General features: G+C 45.1%; 1 protein-coding gene across 2 annotated transcripts in view; it reads right to left on the bottom strand.

Annotated features, from left to right (window-relative positions):
• The window catches only part of ARL14EPL (ARF like GTPase 14 effector protein like), a 37,459-nt gene that overhangs the window by 19,075 nt on the left and 984 nt on the right, over positions 1-17,400 (bottom strand). The window contains exon 2 of one of the 2 annotated variants that reach the window (XM_070377209.1): positions 16,378-16,492. The exons of the other annotated variant lie outside the window; for it this stretch is intronic. The gene's annotated coding sequence lies outside the window, so the exon portion shown is untranslated. The remainder of the gene's footprint in view (positions 1-16,377; positions 16,493-17,400) is intronic. 2 annotated transcript variants of the gene reach the window in all.

Below are 17,400 nucleotides of genomic sequence, written 5' to 3'. Positions count from 1 at the left end.
GACTGAGTGACTAACACACAACACACACACACACACACACACACACACACAGAAATCTTGCAAAGAACAAAGAAGGGAAACAAAACTGTCAAGTTACAGGAGCTTCCAACCCATCTTGTATCTTGTATCTTACAGGGATACAAGACCTGAAGGTGGTGCCAGAATTAAGTATATTTGACCTGAATTTTATACCCACTAAGTAACTGCTGTATTCTTGAGATTACACAGTAAGTATTGCATATAAATATAAAGATGTATACATACACATTTAAGCTAAAAACCATTTAGAAAAAAACTGATGTGAGTGCCTACTTCTCAATGAGAAACTAAACCATGTTTATAAGCTGTGCCTAAGACATACATTAATCTCTAAATTACAGTCCTCTAATCATTCTCCTCCGTCACCAGGACTCAGATGTTGTGATGTGGGTCATTAAAACCACTTTTCAGAGAGATTAACACCTGCCTCATTCATTTCTGAATTATACGGTAAAAACCATTTCACTCCTAATAACTTTTGCCACAAAAACAAGGAAAAAGGAAACAAAATCTTAGTCATAAGAGCCTGTAATTCCTTCGGCAGTGATGTAAAACCTTAAGGTGGTACCAGAATTAAGTATGTTTGACCTGAATTTTATAACCATAAGGCAAAAGCTGTATTTTTAAGATTACATAGTAAATTCTGCCCATCAAAAATACATCATCTTGTCATGTAAGAACTGCCAATTCCATCTTGCCAGTTAAGGATTAACAATCCTCAAATCAGGTAAAAATCCTGCCAGATTTTTTCACAGGCAATCACACCTTACAAAAACACATCTTTGGCCAATGTTTGGCTTTGTTCTTACATGCATAACAGGAGAATGCACTCTTCACTGATCTGACCACACAAGATGCTACAGAAAGCACATACATCAAGGTCCAAATACAAGGGATTATCCTGTAAAACTGAAGGAAAATCCTCTAAAGGATATGGATTATGGTCAACCAAGAAAAGTCCCAACTGAAAATCTTTTTTAAAAATTTAAGTGCTAAGAAATGTGTGCCACAAGTTCCAAAGTTATTGCTTCCTCTTATTTCTTCAATTTTAAAAAGATATAAATTACACAAAATAATTTTCCTGTATTATTTTCAAGTTTCTCAAGCAAATTCTAATGATATTTTTAATAGCGGAGGGAACTATATATCTTACAATAGCTTATAATGAAAAATATCTGAAAAAGAATATATATGTGCATAACTGAATCACTGTGCACTTGAATTAACACAACATTGTAAATTAACCACACCTCAATTAAAAAAAAAAGGGGGGGGAGATCTGCTTAAAAAAATCTAAAGCATTGCAAACTAATCATGTAGCTAGCAAAGTTTCAGAGGAATTTCACATCATTTTTTAAAAAGATAACAATATGACTTTAAAAGATGGAAGATAGTATTTTGTAAAGTTAATTATACTTTGCTAAAGTTCCTAGTCCTGAATATATTGCACTTTGACATGACTTTGACTAAGAAAATAATTTTCTCTCTTCAGATGTTCTCAGGTTTTTTAGAGCTTAAGTGGACGTAATTCAAAATTGGCTGCTTTTTTAAAATTAAGAATTCACACAGAAAAACATTCCTCAGTTACCTGTTAATTCTTGGAGTTTAAAATCCTTTATATTTGTAAGTTATATTCATTTGTCAGTTTGTAGCTACCTGAATCGGAGAAGGCAATGGCACCCCACTCCAGTACTCTTGCCTGGAAAATCCCATGGATGGAGGAGCCTGGTAGGCTGCAGTCCATGGGGTTGCTAAGAGTTGGACACAACTGAGTGACTTCACTTTCACTCTTTACTTTAATGCACTGGAGAAGGAAATGGCAACCCACTCCAGTGTTCTTGCCTGGAGCATCCCAGGGACGGGGGAGCCGGGTGGGCTGCCGTCTCTGGGGTCGCACAGAGTCAGACACAACTGAAGTGACTTAGCAGCAGCAGCAGCTATCTGTATACGAATTTGTAACAAACTATATCAGTTCAGTTCAGTCGCTCAGTCGTGTCTCTTTGTGACCCCATGAATCGCAGCACGTCAGGCCTCCCTGTCCATCACCAGCTCCCAGAGTTCACCCAAACTCATGTGTATCGAGTCAGTGATGCCATTCAGCCATCTCATAGTTAACCCTTGAGCAACATGGGTTTGAACTGTACAGGTCCACTTATACAGCTGTTTTTTTTTCAATACCATAATACTACATGATCCACGGACTTCCCAAGTGATGCTAGTGGTAAAGAACCTACCTGCCAATGCAGCAGATGTAAGAAATGAGGGTTCGATCCCTAGGTTGGAAAGATCCCCTAGAGGAGGGCACGGCAACCCACTCAAGTATTCTTGCCTGGAGAATCCCATGGACAAAGGGTCTGCTGGTCTTCAGCTCATAGGGTCACGGAGAGTCAGACACAACTGAAGCAACTTAGAACGCAGGCACACACATGATTCACAGATAGCTAAACCTGCTGGAGATTGAATCCATGGATTCTGAGAAACCTTGGACACAGAGGAATTCTGGATATGCAAGTCTGGCTACAAGTTATGATCAGAATTTTGCCATTGTAGAAGGTCAGCACTTCAACCCCCACACTGTTCAAGAGTTCAACTGTTACTTTAAAAATAACACCACTCATAAACTTATGTATTGTAGTATTTCTTAAACTGGGAAATATTGGAATGCCCATACATACAAGAGTGGTTGAACAAAGTATGATGTAGCCACATGTACTGTAAACATAGACTACTATGCAACTGTGAAAAAGAATGAGGAAGATCTTTATGACACAATTTCCAGAATATTCTATTAACTGAAAATAGCACAAATGAGTATTTACCCTTCCTGTGAGAAAGAAGGGTATATAAGAAAATTTGTTACTTGAAGCCAAATAATTTTAATAAACCCAATGTGATATAGGATGTGGCTTATAAAGTAATTAAAGTCACTGATTTTGAGAGTCAGGAGCATCGAGGAAGGGGCTGCAGTAGGAAACTCTCTAGTTTAACTTCCTAACTGCATTAGCATCCTTCTCAGCAGCTACTGAACAGGATTTCAGTGGGTTTATCTAAGCCTCTACTGCAAGGATCCCAATGAGATGAATCCTTACTGTCGGGTACCATTACTGCAGGTTATCATTTGATTAAGGTACTGTTCTGTTGTGAAACTCTTATGAGTCGTACTTTTGAAAGGACAGACTTCCTAGTGGGAATCAACATAAAGGTTTAGAAGTGAATGAAGCTGATAACCTGAACTAGGACCAGTGGCTTGATCACTGGAGGTGCTCACTGGGATCTATTATGACTGCTCTTTGAATCATTCACATAGCAAGCACTGATTAAATACCTTACTGGCGAGGCACCCTGTGAAAGATAAAAAGACAAATAAGACATGATTCATCTCTTTAAAAGAGTCCTATCTCTGATTTGACCTCTCATTTCAAAGAGGAATGCTCCCAAATCTTTTTTTATTCCATGGAGAAATTTGTTCATATTTTCTTCTTCTTTATGGTGTATTTGTTCTGCTGTGTATTCTTCACCAGTTATTTGGGTTTTTTCCCCAGTGCCTTTGCAGAGGTCCCATTCTAATAATTTCTGATTATCTCTGGTCATAGCATGGAGGCCATTCTTTCCGGCTTCGCGTGTGCTCCTGGCTTGCAACTCCTCTGACTTGGAGTGTCCCTGGTCCTTTTACTGATCAAGACAAGGAGCTGCACGGCTGACTGCCACCCTGTCTCCCCAATCCTACCACTCCAACAGCAAGCATCGCTTCTGTGCGTCTCCACATTCTGCCCCATTTTCCTGGTCGCTCAGGTGCCAAGGATGTACTGGAAGTCTATTGAAGGCTTTCAATTCTAAGGGAAGGGTTTCCAGTTTCCCCTAGGGTCTGCTACTTTGTATTGGAAGGCTCTGCATATTGTTAAGGATCCATCAGCGCTGTGTGCTCAGTCGCTTCAGTTGTGTCTGACTCTTTGTGACCCCATGGACTGTAGCCCGCCAGGCTCCTCTGTCCATGGAGTTCTCCAGGCAAGAATACTGGAGTGGGTTGCCATTTCTTTCTCCAGGGTATCTTGCTGACCCAGGGATTGAACCCAGGTCTCCTGCATTGCAGGCAGATTCTTTACCCCTGAGCCACTGGGGAGGCCAGATCCACAGAACATATATCTGCTCTCAGATTTCTTTTACAGTTGGGTCCAAATTTTACTTTATTTAGCAGTAATTAGTCATGGGATGTGATTTTCTACTTTACTCTGATTCCTAAGTTCACTGAATAAGGCATTTTCATCTCTATTTCATACTCCACACAGTTAACAGGACAGCTTGGGGCCCTAGCCTGGTTTATGTGCCTTTAATCCTGATATCTCCACACATGACTACCATGGTCATCCTCCTAAAATCGCCTTACACTGTGTCACCTTCCTTCTCCAACACGGCGGTGGAGTTTTGTGATCCTCAGCCTTGATACATGACCTGAGTCTGCTTTCCCAGCCTCACGGTCACTGCATCCTTCCGTGAGCCTGTCACTGAATGTCACTGTCCTTTCCTCAGTCCTGTTGCACAATTAGAGTCAGCACCCTGCTTCTATGTTTCCAAGCTTGTGTTGTAATAGTTGTTGTTTAGTTGCTAAACAAAGGTGAGTTTGACTCTTTGTGACCCCATGGACTATAACTTGCCAGGTTTCTCTGTCCATGGGATTCTCCAGGCAAGAATACTGGAGTAGGTTGCCATTTCCTTAGGGGATCTTTCAGATCCAGGGATCAAACCTGGGTCTTCTACATTGGCAGGCAGATTCTCTATCACTGAGCTACCAAGAAAGCCCTGTGTTATAGTTAGTTGTCTATATACTGTTCTCTGGTACTGGACTTACCTCATTTCAAAGCAACAGATTTCTTCATTTATTTTTCTTTTTAACACACTGACAAATTTAATTAAAAAAACAAACTCTATTGTATCTGCTAGCATAATATTCTAAATTATATATCAAAAAGGCTAAAAACAAAAGAATGAATAAAAATATATGGAAACATTCAAACAAAAAACATAGAGTTGGCAATCTTAATTTCAAACTTTAAGATGAAAAGAATTAGGAACGACAAGAGAGCATCATTTTTTATATTTATAAAAGATATATAGTCCCAATATAGCTATGATGATAACGGAGCTTTATGTAAATAAATAACATAATATTGACATAATACAAGAACAGTTGGAAGCAAGGAGAGAGTAAGACTTCTTCAGTTCTGTAGCATATGTCATAGCCATGAGCACACTGGGGCTCAGTACATGATCACTGACATAAAGGAGCAGTGCGACTCTGGACTAGGAATCCAAGCAATAAAAGACCCTTTCCCCAGGGTCTAACCCACACCCCCACCCGTACCTCCTCCCACGCTGCCCAGGTAAGTTCGAAGGTAGTAAGATCCCTGTCTTGCACAACTCGCAAAGCAAACCTTAAGGTTCACACACAATAGAACCCAAGTGCACTCCCACCCCATGAACCTCATATCTGCAAAGTGCCCTCTCCTTTTACTACAGCTGCAACCCAAATGAGCAGAGTGTGGACCTCAAACTTAAATGTTTTCTTATTTAAAACAGAAACAGACACACAGACATGGAAAAACAACTTATGGTTACCAAAGGGGAAGTGGGAGGGATAATTGGGAATTTAGGATTAACAGATATATATTATTGTACAGAAAATAGATAAACAAGTACCACCTACTGTATAACACAGAGAACTATTTCCGAAGCTTGTGATAACCTATAATGGAAAGGAATCTGAAAAACAATATATATGTGTGTATATGTATACACACCTGTACACCTGGAACTAACACAGCACTGTAAACCAACTACACTTCAATAAAAACAAAACAAAACCCCTGAAAACACAAATCAAACCTAATGATGACATATTCGTGCGTTGTGTGTGCTTAGTCGTGTCCGACTCTTTGCAACCCCATGGACTGTAGCCCATCTAAGCTCCTCTGTCCATGGAATTTTCCCAGTAAGAATACTAGAGCTGGAGTGGGTTGCCATTTCCTACTCCAGGGACTTATACTTGCGTGTATTTAAAAACAAAAAACAAAAACTGCTAGATATTAGTAGTAGTTATCTCTAGATCTTTGTCTTATGCTATATTATTTCCTACACTTATCCATTTCCTATAATAAACATGACTTTTACAATTTTTTTAAGTATTAATAAATATTTCAAAAAACACTTCTGAGAATAAATGTTCTCTTGTAGTGTAGCAACATATGTCCAGCAGATGGCGCACAATCTCAATCCAGAATTAAAACAGACTCGTAGAAAATGATAACCCTACTGCTCCAAGAAAGCGCATGTGGAGGGGACGTTTCCTGGTGGCCACGGATCAGTCAACGTGCACGCTGGCTCTAGAATTTGTGTTCCTCGAAGGTAATCTGTTTGACCTCTTCTACAGCCAAAGGCGAGTCATTGCAAAGAAAAGGAAGAAGACTATAAAGAGGGGGCATATGGAACTTCCAGAAGCTGCAACACAAGATGATTTATAGAGTGTCAACATGATGTCACACCTGCAAAGGGTTTTGCAGGTTGTAGAGTCCATCAGTTTTCAAACATTGTTTTTTAGATTTTTCTCAGAGTAAACCCCAATATATTGAGCCAATAACACTCTAGCTATTCTAATTGGAGTGGGGGTTAGGGACAAGAGTCATTCTGAGCCTACTCTTTTTGTCCAAGTTTCCTCACCCCCGTACCCGGAGCTGGCATAATCAAGCACTGGCTATACTTAATCGACAGCTATGCAATCCATAAAATACTTCTAAGAAGCCCTAGAGAAACCCCCTAAGGGCAGTGCAATACTTTTACTTAACTACTCTCCTCCTCAGAGGAGTAGAGTTTCCAATTTGAAATGGAAACATGCATAAAAACAAACCAAAAAGTCACTAATTGATTTTAAAAGAAAAATCAATAAGGACATTCAAAATGCATCAATAAATTCAATACTCATACATTCCACACATTTGACATCCGCAATTAAAATTTATGTTGAATTAAATTAACTTTCAGTTCAGTTCAGTCGCTCAGTCGTGTCGGACTCTTTGCGACCTGAGGAATCGCAGCATGCCAGGCCTCCCTGCCCATCACCAACTCCTGGAGTTCACTCAGACTCACGTCCATCGAGTCAGTGATGCCATCTAGCCATCTCATCCTCTGTCGTCCCCTTCTCCTCCTGCCCCAAATCCCTCCCAGCATCAGAGTCTTTTCCAATGAGTCAACTCTTCGCATGAGATGGCCAAAGTACTGCAGTTTCAGCTTTAGCATCATTCCTTCCAAAGAAATCCCAGGGCTGATCTCCTTCAGAATGGACTGGTTGGATCTCCTTGCAGTCCAAGGGACTCTCAAGAGTCTTCTCCAACACCACAGTTCAAAAGCATCAATTCTTCAGCGCTCAGCCTTCTTCACAGTCCAACTCTCACATCCATACATGACCACTGGAAAAACCGTAGCCTTGACTAGATGGACCTTTGTTGGCAAAGTAATGTCTCTGCTTTTGAATATGCTGTTTAGGTTGGTCATAACTTTCCTTTCAAGGAGTAAGCGTCTTTTAATTTCATGGCTGCAGTCACCATCTGCAGTGATTTTGAAGCCCAAAAAAATAAAGTCTGACACTGTTTCCCCATCGATTTCCCATGAAGTGATGGGACCGGATGCCATGATCTTCGTTTTCTGAATGTTGAGTTTTAAGCCAACCTTTTCACTCTCCACTTTCACTTTCATCAAGAGGCTTTTGAGTTCCTCTTCACTTTCTGCCATAAGGGTGGTGTCATCTGCATATCTGAGGTTATTGATATTTCTCCTGGCAATTTCGATTCCAGCTTGTGCTTCTTCCAGTCCAGCGTTTCTCATGATGTACTCTGCATATAAGTTAAATAAGCAGGGTGACAATATACAGCCTTGAAGTACTCCTTTTCCTATTTGGAACCAGTCTGTTGTTCCATGTCCAGTTCTAACTGTTGCTTCCTGACCTGAATACAGATTTCTCAAGAGGCAGGTCAGGTGGTCTGGTATTCCCATCTCTTTCAGAATTTTGCACAGTTTATTGTGATCCACACAGTCAAAGGCTTTGGCATAGTCAATAAAGCAGAAATAGATGTTTTTCTGGAACTCTCTTGCTTTTTCCATGATCCAGCAGATGTTGGCAATTTGATCTCTGGTTCCTCTGCCTTTTCTAAAACCAGCTTGAACATTAGGAAGTTCACAGTTCACATATTGCTGAAGCCTGGCTGGGAGAATTTTGAGCATTACTTTACTAGCGTGTGAGATGAGTGCAATTGTGCAGTAGTTGAGCATTCTTTGGCATTGCCTTTCTTTGGGATTGGAATGAAAACTGACCTTTTCCAGTCCTGTGGCCACTGCTGAGTTTTCTAAATTTGCTGGCATATTGAGTGCAGCACTTTCACAGCATCTTTTAGGATTTGAAATAGCTCAACTGGAATTCCATCACCTCCACTAGCTTTGTTCATAGGGATGCTTTCTAAGGCCCACTTGACTTCACATTCCAGGATGTCTGGCTCTAGGTCAGTGATCACACCACCGTGATTATCTGGGTTGTGAAGATCTTTTTTGTACAGTTCTTCTGTGTATTCTTGCCACTTCTTCTTAATATCTTCTGCTTCTGTTTGGTCCATACCATTTCTGTCCTTTATCGAGCCGATCTTTGCATGAAATCTTCCCTTGGTATCTCTGATTTTCTTGCAGAGATCTCTAGTCTTTCCCATTCTGTTGTTTTCCTCTATTTCTTTGCACTGACCCCTGAGGAAGGCTTTCTTATCTCTTCTTGCTATTCTTTGGAACTCTGCATTCAGATGCTTATATCTTTCCTTTTCTCCTTTGCTTTTCGCTTCTTTTCTTTTCACAGCTATTTGTAAGGCCTCCCCAGACAGCCATTTTGCTTTTTTGCAAATCCAAATTAACTTTGGATTCACTTAAATCCTTTTTATGATTTAAAATCCTTTTCAATCCTTTCCTAGGTTTATGCAAACTACAGGAAGTCAATATTTCAGCTAAAGCAAGTTTTCCTGAGAAATATAACCATATTCTTGGATAAGCACATTCATTTGTATCAATAAGGTTTACTTGTATCAATAAAATATTCTTAAGCTGTACTCTGTGTACCATCTATATTGCAAAATGCAATTATAAACCATAACAAATAGTGATTTGACAGCAAGAAACTAGTTTTTAGAAATTTTGGATTCCATGAAAATCTGACTAATGTTTACAAAGTAGAAGTAAAACCTATTTAAATGCATTCGCCTAAAGTTCTTTTCAATACAAGTCTAAATTTAGCTTTAAGAAATTATTTTTAGAAAGTTTCCCTTTGTTTTGAACAACATATCTACCTGAAGCACTGCTTGTTATTCCTAAGAGTTGCCTGGCTGGTTAGCTGGCTTAGTAGTTCAACCTTGTCCTCTCTGTGATCCCATGACTGCAGCCCGCCAGGCTCCTCTGTCCATGGGGATTCTCCAGGCAAGAACACTGGAGTGGGTTGCCATGCCCTCCTCCAAGGGATCTTCCCAACCCAGGTCTCCTGCATTGCAGGTGGATTCTTGACTGTCTGAGCCACGCTGTCTGGTTTATAGTAAGGTTGTGGATTAGGGCTGCCCAGGTTGCACTAGTGGTCAAGAACTCCCATGCCAATGCAGGAGACATAAAAGCACAGGTTTGATACCTGGTTAGGGAAGACCCCTTGGAGGACAGCATGGATTAAAACGTTCCACCTGTGGCTTCTCAGCATATTAACCATGTTCCAAGCTGATAGTCGGGGACTTCCCTGATACCTCAGCTGGTAAAGAATCCGCCTGCAATGCACGAGACATGGGTTCAATCCCTGGGTTGGGAAGATGCCCTGGAGAAAGGAAAGGCTACCCACGCTTTCACTTTCAAGCGGACAGTCAAAACAAAAATACCGAAGTAAACAGGGTTTGGCAGTAAATGAGCTGGTCCTAAATTCTGACTTCTGGGGAAGGGTGTTTCCCTGACAGACAGGGCAGCCACAGCGTCGGCCGCGTCTGGAATACTTAGGCAAGCAAGGCCGAGGCTTCCCCTCAAAACCGGTAGATGTTATTGCCAGTTCGGGTGCGGCCCGGGACGCTGGTAGGGCCTTAAAAAAACATCCCCCCCCCCCTCCACCCACTGACTTCTGCTCTCGGTGGCACAGGTGGTAAAGAACCCGCGGTCCCAATGCAGGAGACACAGAAGAGCCGCGAGTTCGATCCCTGGGTTGGGAAGGGAATGACTACCCACCCCAGGCTTCTTGCCTGGAGAGTCCCATGAACAGAGGGAGCCTGGCGGCCGCCAGTCCATAGAGTCACAGAGAGTCTGAAGACGGGACTAAAGAGTTTAGTCTCAGAGTTTAGACTAACGGTCTAAGACACGGCTGAAGCGACTGAGCACACACCCGCCTCTCTAGCACTGGGGCCTTCAGCCTCTGTTTCCCAGGTGGTAACATCAGAACAGTTAGACTGACCTGAGTGGGTGACTAAGCGGTGTCGCCCAGCTCCAAATCCACCTTCTTCCCCCCGCGGTGAGACGTTAGGACCCGGGTTCTGCAGACCACAGTTTGACTCTGCCGACAGGGGGTGCCGGCGGGCGACAGGAGGCTGGCGCGGGCGAGCGCGCGTGCGCCTCTGGCTCTTTCCTGTTTCTACAGCAACGCGTTCTCGCGGCAGGGGCTGTTGGGTTCCAGTTCTCAGGACCTCCCCCCACCCCACGATCCGTCCCGAGGCCCAGCCTAACGTGTCCCAAGGCCCAGCCTAACGTGTCCCCGTAGAACTACCAGCACTAGCAGTCCCGGGCCCCGCCCCAGCAACTGACCCATGAGAAGGCAGTCACCACTGCAGGGGTTCTCCCCAAGGCTGAGGAGCCAAGCCCCACACTAGGCTCGTCAGCCAGGGGCCACGCCACGGGAAGAGGAGCCCCGGGCGTGTCTTGAAGGCGAGGCGGGGCTTACTTTCAGGAGGGCGGAGGCCATGGGTCTGAACTCCACTCAAAGGCGCAAACAGAATCTCGCACTCCCGGGGACCCAGTGCAGAGACGGTAATGGGAAAGCAGCCTGGGCCAGACCCACTTGCTGATCTCGGGAGAGCCTCCTGGACAGGCAGGAGGCAGCTGGGACTCACCCCGGGGACACAAGCACTGTCAGCAGCCACTTGTGGGAGCTCGTCCCACCCCGAGGACGCTGGAGGTGGTAAACACCGTTTCAGAATCCTGCCTCCAGCTTACTAGTGCCGGTCCAGGCCCCACCCATCAGCCAGTTTGCACTGGATCTGATGGCCTGGGGTGGAACAGCCAGCTGGGAAGGGACACAGCCCCACCCATTAGCAGGCAGGCTGCTGAAGGACCCTAGAACTCCCGGGGGGTATCACAGCAAGGTCAGGACACAGCCCCGCTCACTAGAGGGCTGGCACTAGCCCCCACTACCCCAAGGCACCACAGTCGGCGACCCCCACCCCCCAAATGTGTCCATCGGTGGACTGGCACTACCCCTGGCCCCTTTTCTAATTAGTAAAAACACTAATTAGAAAACATACATGCATGTATGGATGTGAGAGTTGGACTGTGAAGAAAGCTGAGCGCTGAAGAATTGATGCTTTTGAACTGTGGTGTTGAAGACTCTTGAGAGTCCCTTGGACTGCAAGGAGATCCAACCAGTCCATTCTGAAGGAGGTCAGTCCTAGGTGTTCACTGGAAGGACTGATGCTAAAGCTGAAACTCCAATACTTTGGCCACCTAATGCGAAGAGTTGAGTCATTGGAAAAGACTCTGATGCTGGGAGGGATTTGGGGGAGAAGGGGACGACAGAGGATGAGATGGCTGGATGGCATCACCGACTCGATGCACGTGAGTTTGAGTGAACTCCAGGAGTTGGTGATGGACAGGGAGGCCAGGCGTGCTGCGATTCATGGGATCGCAAAGAGTCGGACACAACTAAGCGACTGAACTGAACATGCTCCCTATTATTGTGTGCTGTGCTTACTGGCTCAGTCATGTCCGATTCTTTATGACCCCATGAACTTTTGCGTGGGGATTCTGTCCAAGGGGTTCTCCAGGCAAGAATACTGGAGTGGGTTGCCATGCCCTCCTCCAAGGGATCTTCCCAACCCAGGTCTCCTGCATTGCAGGTGGATTCTTGACTGTCTGAGCCACGCTGTCTGGTTTATAGTAAGGTTGTGGATTAGGGCTGCCCAGGTTGCACTAGTGGTCAAGAACTCCCATGCCAATGCAGGAGACATAAAAGCACAGGTTTGATACCTGGTTAGGGAAGACCCCTTGGAGGACAGCATGGATTAAAACGTTCCACCTGTGGCTTCTCAGCATATTAACCATGTTCCAAGCTGATAGTCGGGGACTTCCCTGATACCTCAGCTGGTAAAGAATCCGCCTGCAATGCACGAGACATGGGTTCAATCCCTGGGTTGGGAAGATGCCCTGGAGAAAGGAAAGGCTACCCACGCTTTCACTTTCAAGCGGACAGTCAAAACAAAAATACCGAAGTAAACAGGGTTTGGCAGTAAATGAGCTGGTCCTAAATTCTGACTTCTGGGGAAGGGTGCTTCCCTGACAGACAGGGCAACCACAGCGTCGGCCGCATCTGGAATACTTAGGCAAGCAAGGCCGAGGCTTCCCCTCAAAACCGGTAGATGTTATTGCCAGTTCGGGTGCGGCCCGGGACGCTGGTAGGGCCTTAAAAACATCCCCCCCCCCTCCACCCACTGACTTCTGCTCTCGGTGGCACAGGTGGTAAAGAACCCGCGGTCCCAATGCAGGAGACACAGAAGAGCCGCGAGTTCGATCCCTGGGTTGGGAAGGGAATGACTACCCACCCCAGGCTTCTTGCCTGGAGAGTCCCATGAACAGAGGGAGCCTGGCGGCCGCCAGTCCATAAAGTCACAGAGAGTCTGAAGACGGGACTAAAGAGTTTAGTCTCAGAGTTTAGACTAACGGTCTAAGACACGGCTGAAGCGACTGAGCACACACGCCCGCCTCTCCTAGCACTGGGGCCTTCAGCCTCTGTTTCCCCAGGTGGTAACATCAGAACAGTTAGACTGACCTGAGTGGGTGACTAAGCGGTTGTCGCCCAGCTCCAAATCCACCTTCTTCCCCCCGCGGTGAGACGTTAGGACCCGGGTTCTGCAGACCACAGTTTGACTCTGCCGACAGGGGGTGCCGGCGGGCGACAGGAGGCTGGCGCGGGCGAGCGCGCGTGCGCCTCTGGCTCTTTCCTGTTTCTACAGCAACGCGTTCTCGCGGCAGGGGCTGTTGGGTTCCAGTTCTCAGGACCTCCCCCCACCCCACGATCCGTCCCGAGGCCCAGCCTAACGTGTCCCAAGGCCCAGCCTAACGTGTCCCCGTAGAACTACCAGCACTAGCAGTCCCGGGCCCCGCCCCAGCAACTGACCCATGAGAAGGCAGTCACCACTGCAGGGGTTCTCCCCAAGGCTGAGGAGCCAAGCCCCACACTAGGCTCGTCAGCCAGGGGCCACGCCACGGGAAGAGGAGCCCCCGGGAAGCGTGTCTTGAAGGCGAGCGGGGCTTACTTTCAGGAGGGCCGGAAGGCCATGGGTCACAGACTCCACTCAAAGGGCGCAAACAGAATCTCGCACTCCCGGGGACCCAGTGCAGAGACGGTAATGGGAAAGCAGCCTGGGCCAGACCCACTTGCTGATCTCGGGAGAGCCTCCTGGACAGGCAGGAGGCAGCTGGGACTCACCCCGGGGACACAAGCACTGTCAGCAGCCACTTGTGGGAGCTCGTCCCACCCCGAGGACGCTGGAGGTGGTAAACACCGTTTCAGAATCCTGCCTCCAGCTTACTAGTGCCGGTCCAGGCCCCACCCATCAGCCAGTTTGCACTGGATCTGATGGCCTGGGGTGGAACAGCCAGCTGGGAAGGGACACAGCCCCACCCATTAGCAGGCTGGCTGCTGAAGGACTCCCCTGAACTCCCAGGGGGTCACAGCAAGGTCAGGACACAGCCCCGCCCACCTGAGAGCTGGCACTAGCCCCCAGTACCCCAGGGCACCACAGCCAGCGACCCCCACCCCCCAAATGTGTCCATCGGTGGACAGGCACTACCCCTGGCTCCTCCCTTTTCTAATTAGTAAAAACGCTAATTAGAAAACATACATGCTCCCTATGTTTGTGTGCTGTGCTTACTGGCTCACTCATGTCCGATTCTTTGTGACCCCATGAACTTTTGCCCGCCAGGCTCCTCTGTCCATGGGGATTCTCCAGGCAAGAATTCAGGAGTGGGTTACCATGCCTTCCTCCAGGGGATCTTCCCCACTCAGGGATAAAACCGGGGGTATCCTGAATTGCAGGCGGATTCTTTACCAGCTGAGCTACCTTTAGGGCCCCATTTTTTTACAATAGCTAAAATACGGAAGCAACTGCGCAGTGGTAAAGAATCTGCCCGCCAATGCAGGAGATTCAAGAGACAGGTTCAATCGCTGGGTAGGGAAGAACCCCTGGAGTAGAAAATGGCAACCCACTCTTGTATTCCTGCCTGGAAAATCCCATGGAGGATCCTGGCCGGCTACAGTCTATGGGGTCACAAAGAGTGGGGCACGACTGAGCGCGCACACACCCAAGTGCCCATTATTGAATGAATGGATAAAGAATATGTGGTGTATATACATATAATGGAATATTACTCAGCTACAAAAAAATTAAATCTTGCATTTTGCAACAACATGGGTGTACCGAAGGTATTATGCTAAGACAAGTAAGCCAGAGAAAAACAAATAATGTATGATTTAGTTTAGATCAAGAATCTAAAAATCAAGACAAATGAACCCACATAAAGAAACAGAAACAAGGTCACTGATAAAGACAGCAAACAGGTCGTCGTTGCCAGAGGGAAGGAAATACTGGAGGGGAGAATAATAGGTAAAGGTGATGAAGAAGTACAAGTTACCAGCTAGTAAATAAATGTCACAGGTAGGAAGTGCACAGTGTGGGGAATATGGTCAATAATTCTATAATATCTTCATATGGTGACATCATAACTGGGTGTATTGTAGTGGCCATTTTGTAATGTACAGACATATAAAATCACTATGTTGTGAACCAGGAACTCTCATAGTGTTGTAAGTCAATTATACTTTAAAAGCATGAGCTCCCCCCAGTAGTTCAGCTGGTAAAGAATCTGCCTGCAATGCAGGAGACCCTGGTTCGATATCTATGTCAGGAAGATCCACTAGAGCAGGGATAGGCTACCCACTCCAGTATTCATGGGCCTCCCTGGTAGCTCAGACAGTAAAGAATCTGCCCACAATGCGGGAGACCTGGATTCTATCCCTGGGTTGGGAAGATCCCCTGGAGGAGGGCAGGGCAACCCACTCCAGTATTCTTGCTTGGAGAATCCCCATGGACAAAGGAGCCTGGCAGGCTATAGTCATGGGGTGGAAAAGTGTCCGACTCGACTGAGGGACTAAGCATACACTTCAAAAACAAACTAACCAACTCCTGGAAAAGAGATCAGATTTTTATGATTACCAAAGGTAGGGGATGAGGGAGAGTGGCATGGATGGAGGGGTTACTTGAAGGTATTCAAAAGATATGATTAAAAGATAAATTATCTCAACTTTCAGAGATAATAAATACTAGGGCTATAATATATAATACGATAAATATAATTAACACTGTTTTATATGTATCATATATGAAAGTTAAGAGAGTAAATGGAGAATTCTCATCACAAGAAAAAAATTTTTTTCTACTTCTTTAATTCTATGTCTATGTGAGACCATGGATGTTTACAACCCCATGGACTGTAGCCTGCCAGGTTCCTCTGTCCATGGGATTCTCCAGGCAAGAATACTGGAGTAGGTTGCCAGGCCCCCCTCCAGGGGATCTTCCCGACCCAGGGATCAAACCCGCATCTCTTATATCTCCTGCATTGGCAGGTGGGCGCTTTACCACTAGCGCCACCTGGAAAGCCATATGTGTAAATCTGTTTACTGAGAACTGCTAACATCAATACCTTCCATTTCAATCCAACAACAAAGGGTTCATTCTGGTTTTTCCTTTTGAGTATCTGCAACTCCCTTCTCCAGCAGTGAGAAATCTGTACCCTACCGTCATCTGTAAACTGTCTCATTTGATCCACCCACGCTTCCATCTCTGCCTGCCCCCATCCCACAGAATGCCTTCCTCTTTCTCCTCAGGCACTGATACCTTATGCTGACCCCCCCTCCAACCTGAACGTCCTCTCCACCCCACTATGGGACTCCCCCACTCTCACCCTGTTTGGGCTCTGACGGTCTGTGTCATAAGCTAGCTCCTTGTACCCTGTGACCACTCTACTCACCCTTCAAGCTGCTCCCTGCTGGCTGGACTCCATCTTCACCTACTCAAGCTCTTATACCCTGTTCCAGCTGCCCCTCAGCTCCCACTGGTGTTGATGCCTCACTCTTAGGACTGACCTGTTTATGAAAGGAAGGGGAAAGGAAGAGTCCTAATAACTCTTCAACACATGTGCAGTGAAGAACGTCTTTGCTGAATGTTGTGTAATTGGACAGAAGATCGAGCTGGAGGCAATATATGTGTAGTTTCTAATGCTGCTGACTACACTACATAATTCATTTATACAAAGGAGCAGTTATATTTATTTTTAAGTCTCTCTTAAAGCTTGGGATAATCCTGCTAGAGTCTAGATGGGGAAAAAAATATAGCATTTACTGGAGTAAACAGGAAAAGTAATCAAGCAGAGCTTTTAAAAGCTCGTTTTGCTTCTTCCTTCTTCAAAATAAATTGCTGTACAAACTGGCCCCAGAGCTCTAAGTTACAGAGCATCCAGAGTCCTCAAGACTAAGGCATTTGTTCTTTCACTTAAGGTCAACAATGGAAAGTCACCAAATGGGTCTGAGGAGCAAAAAAGGATAAGATTGTAAGGAAAACTTTAATTTCTGATTGTCAAATTGAAAAAAATCATGAATACATTGTATATCTTATGAACCTGTTTTAGGATGAACAGTACAAAGCAAACTGATCAAAAAATTGTGTTATAGCTGTGGTGCTAGTAGATAAGCTGGCTCATTGGTCATTAAAATATTTCTATCATTTACACAAATCTGCCATAGTGTGTCTGACTTACTGCTATCACAGTAACCAATAATTACTTCTTTTTATACTAAATATAAGGTACAATTTAATAAAATGTAATAAAATGCTTATCTGGAGTGACTGGCTTCATCCAAGTACAAGAAAGTGTATATTGTTCTAAACTCTTGTTCATATTTAGAGGAAGGACTATCAGCAAAATATTTGGGCATTTGGTTTGAATAAACGCTTTCAGTGCTGTGTAATGACTACAGAAGCTATACTGTAATAG

The sequence above is a fragment of the Bos mutus genome, chromosome 10 (assembly GCF_027580195.1).
Source record: "Bos mutus isolate GX-2022 chromosome 10, NWIPB_WYAK_1.1, whole genome shotgun sequence".
In the NCBI taxonomy this organism is placed as follows: domain Eukaryota; kingdom Metazoa; phylum Chordata; class Mammalia; order Artiodactyla; family Bovidae; genus Bos; species Bos mutus.
The sequence above is the reverse complement of the archived record's forward strand: the minus strand, read 5'-3'. Positions and strand labels throughout refer to the sequence as shown.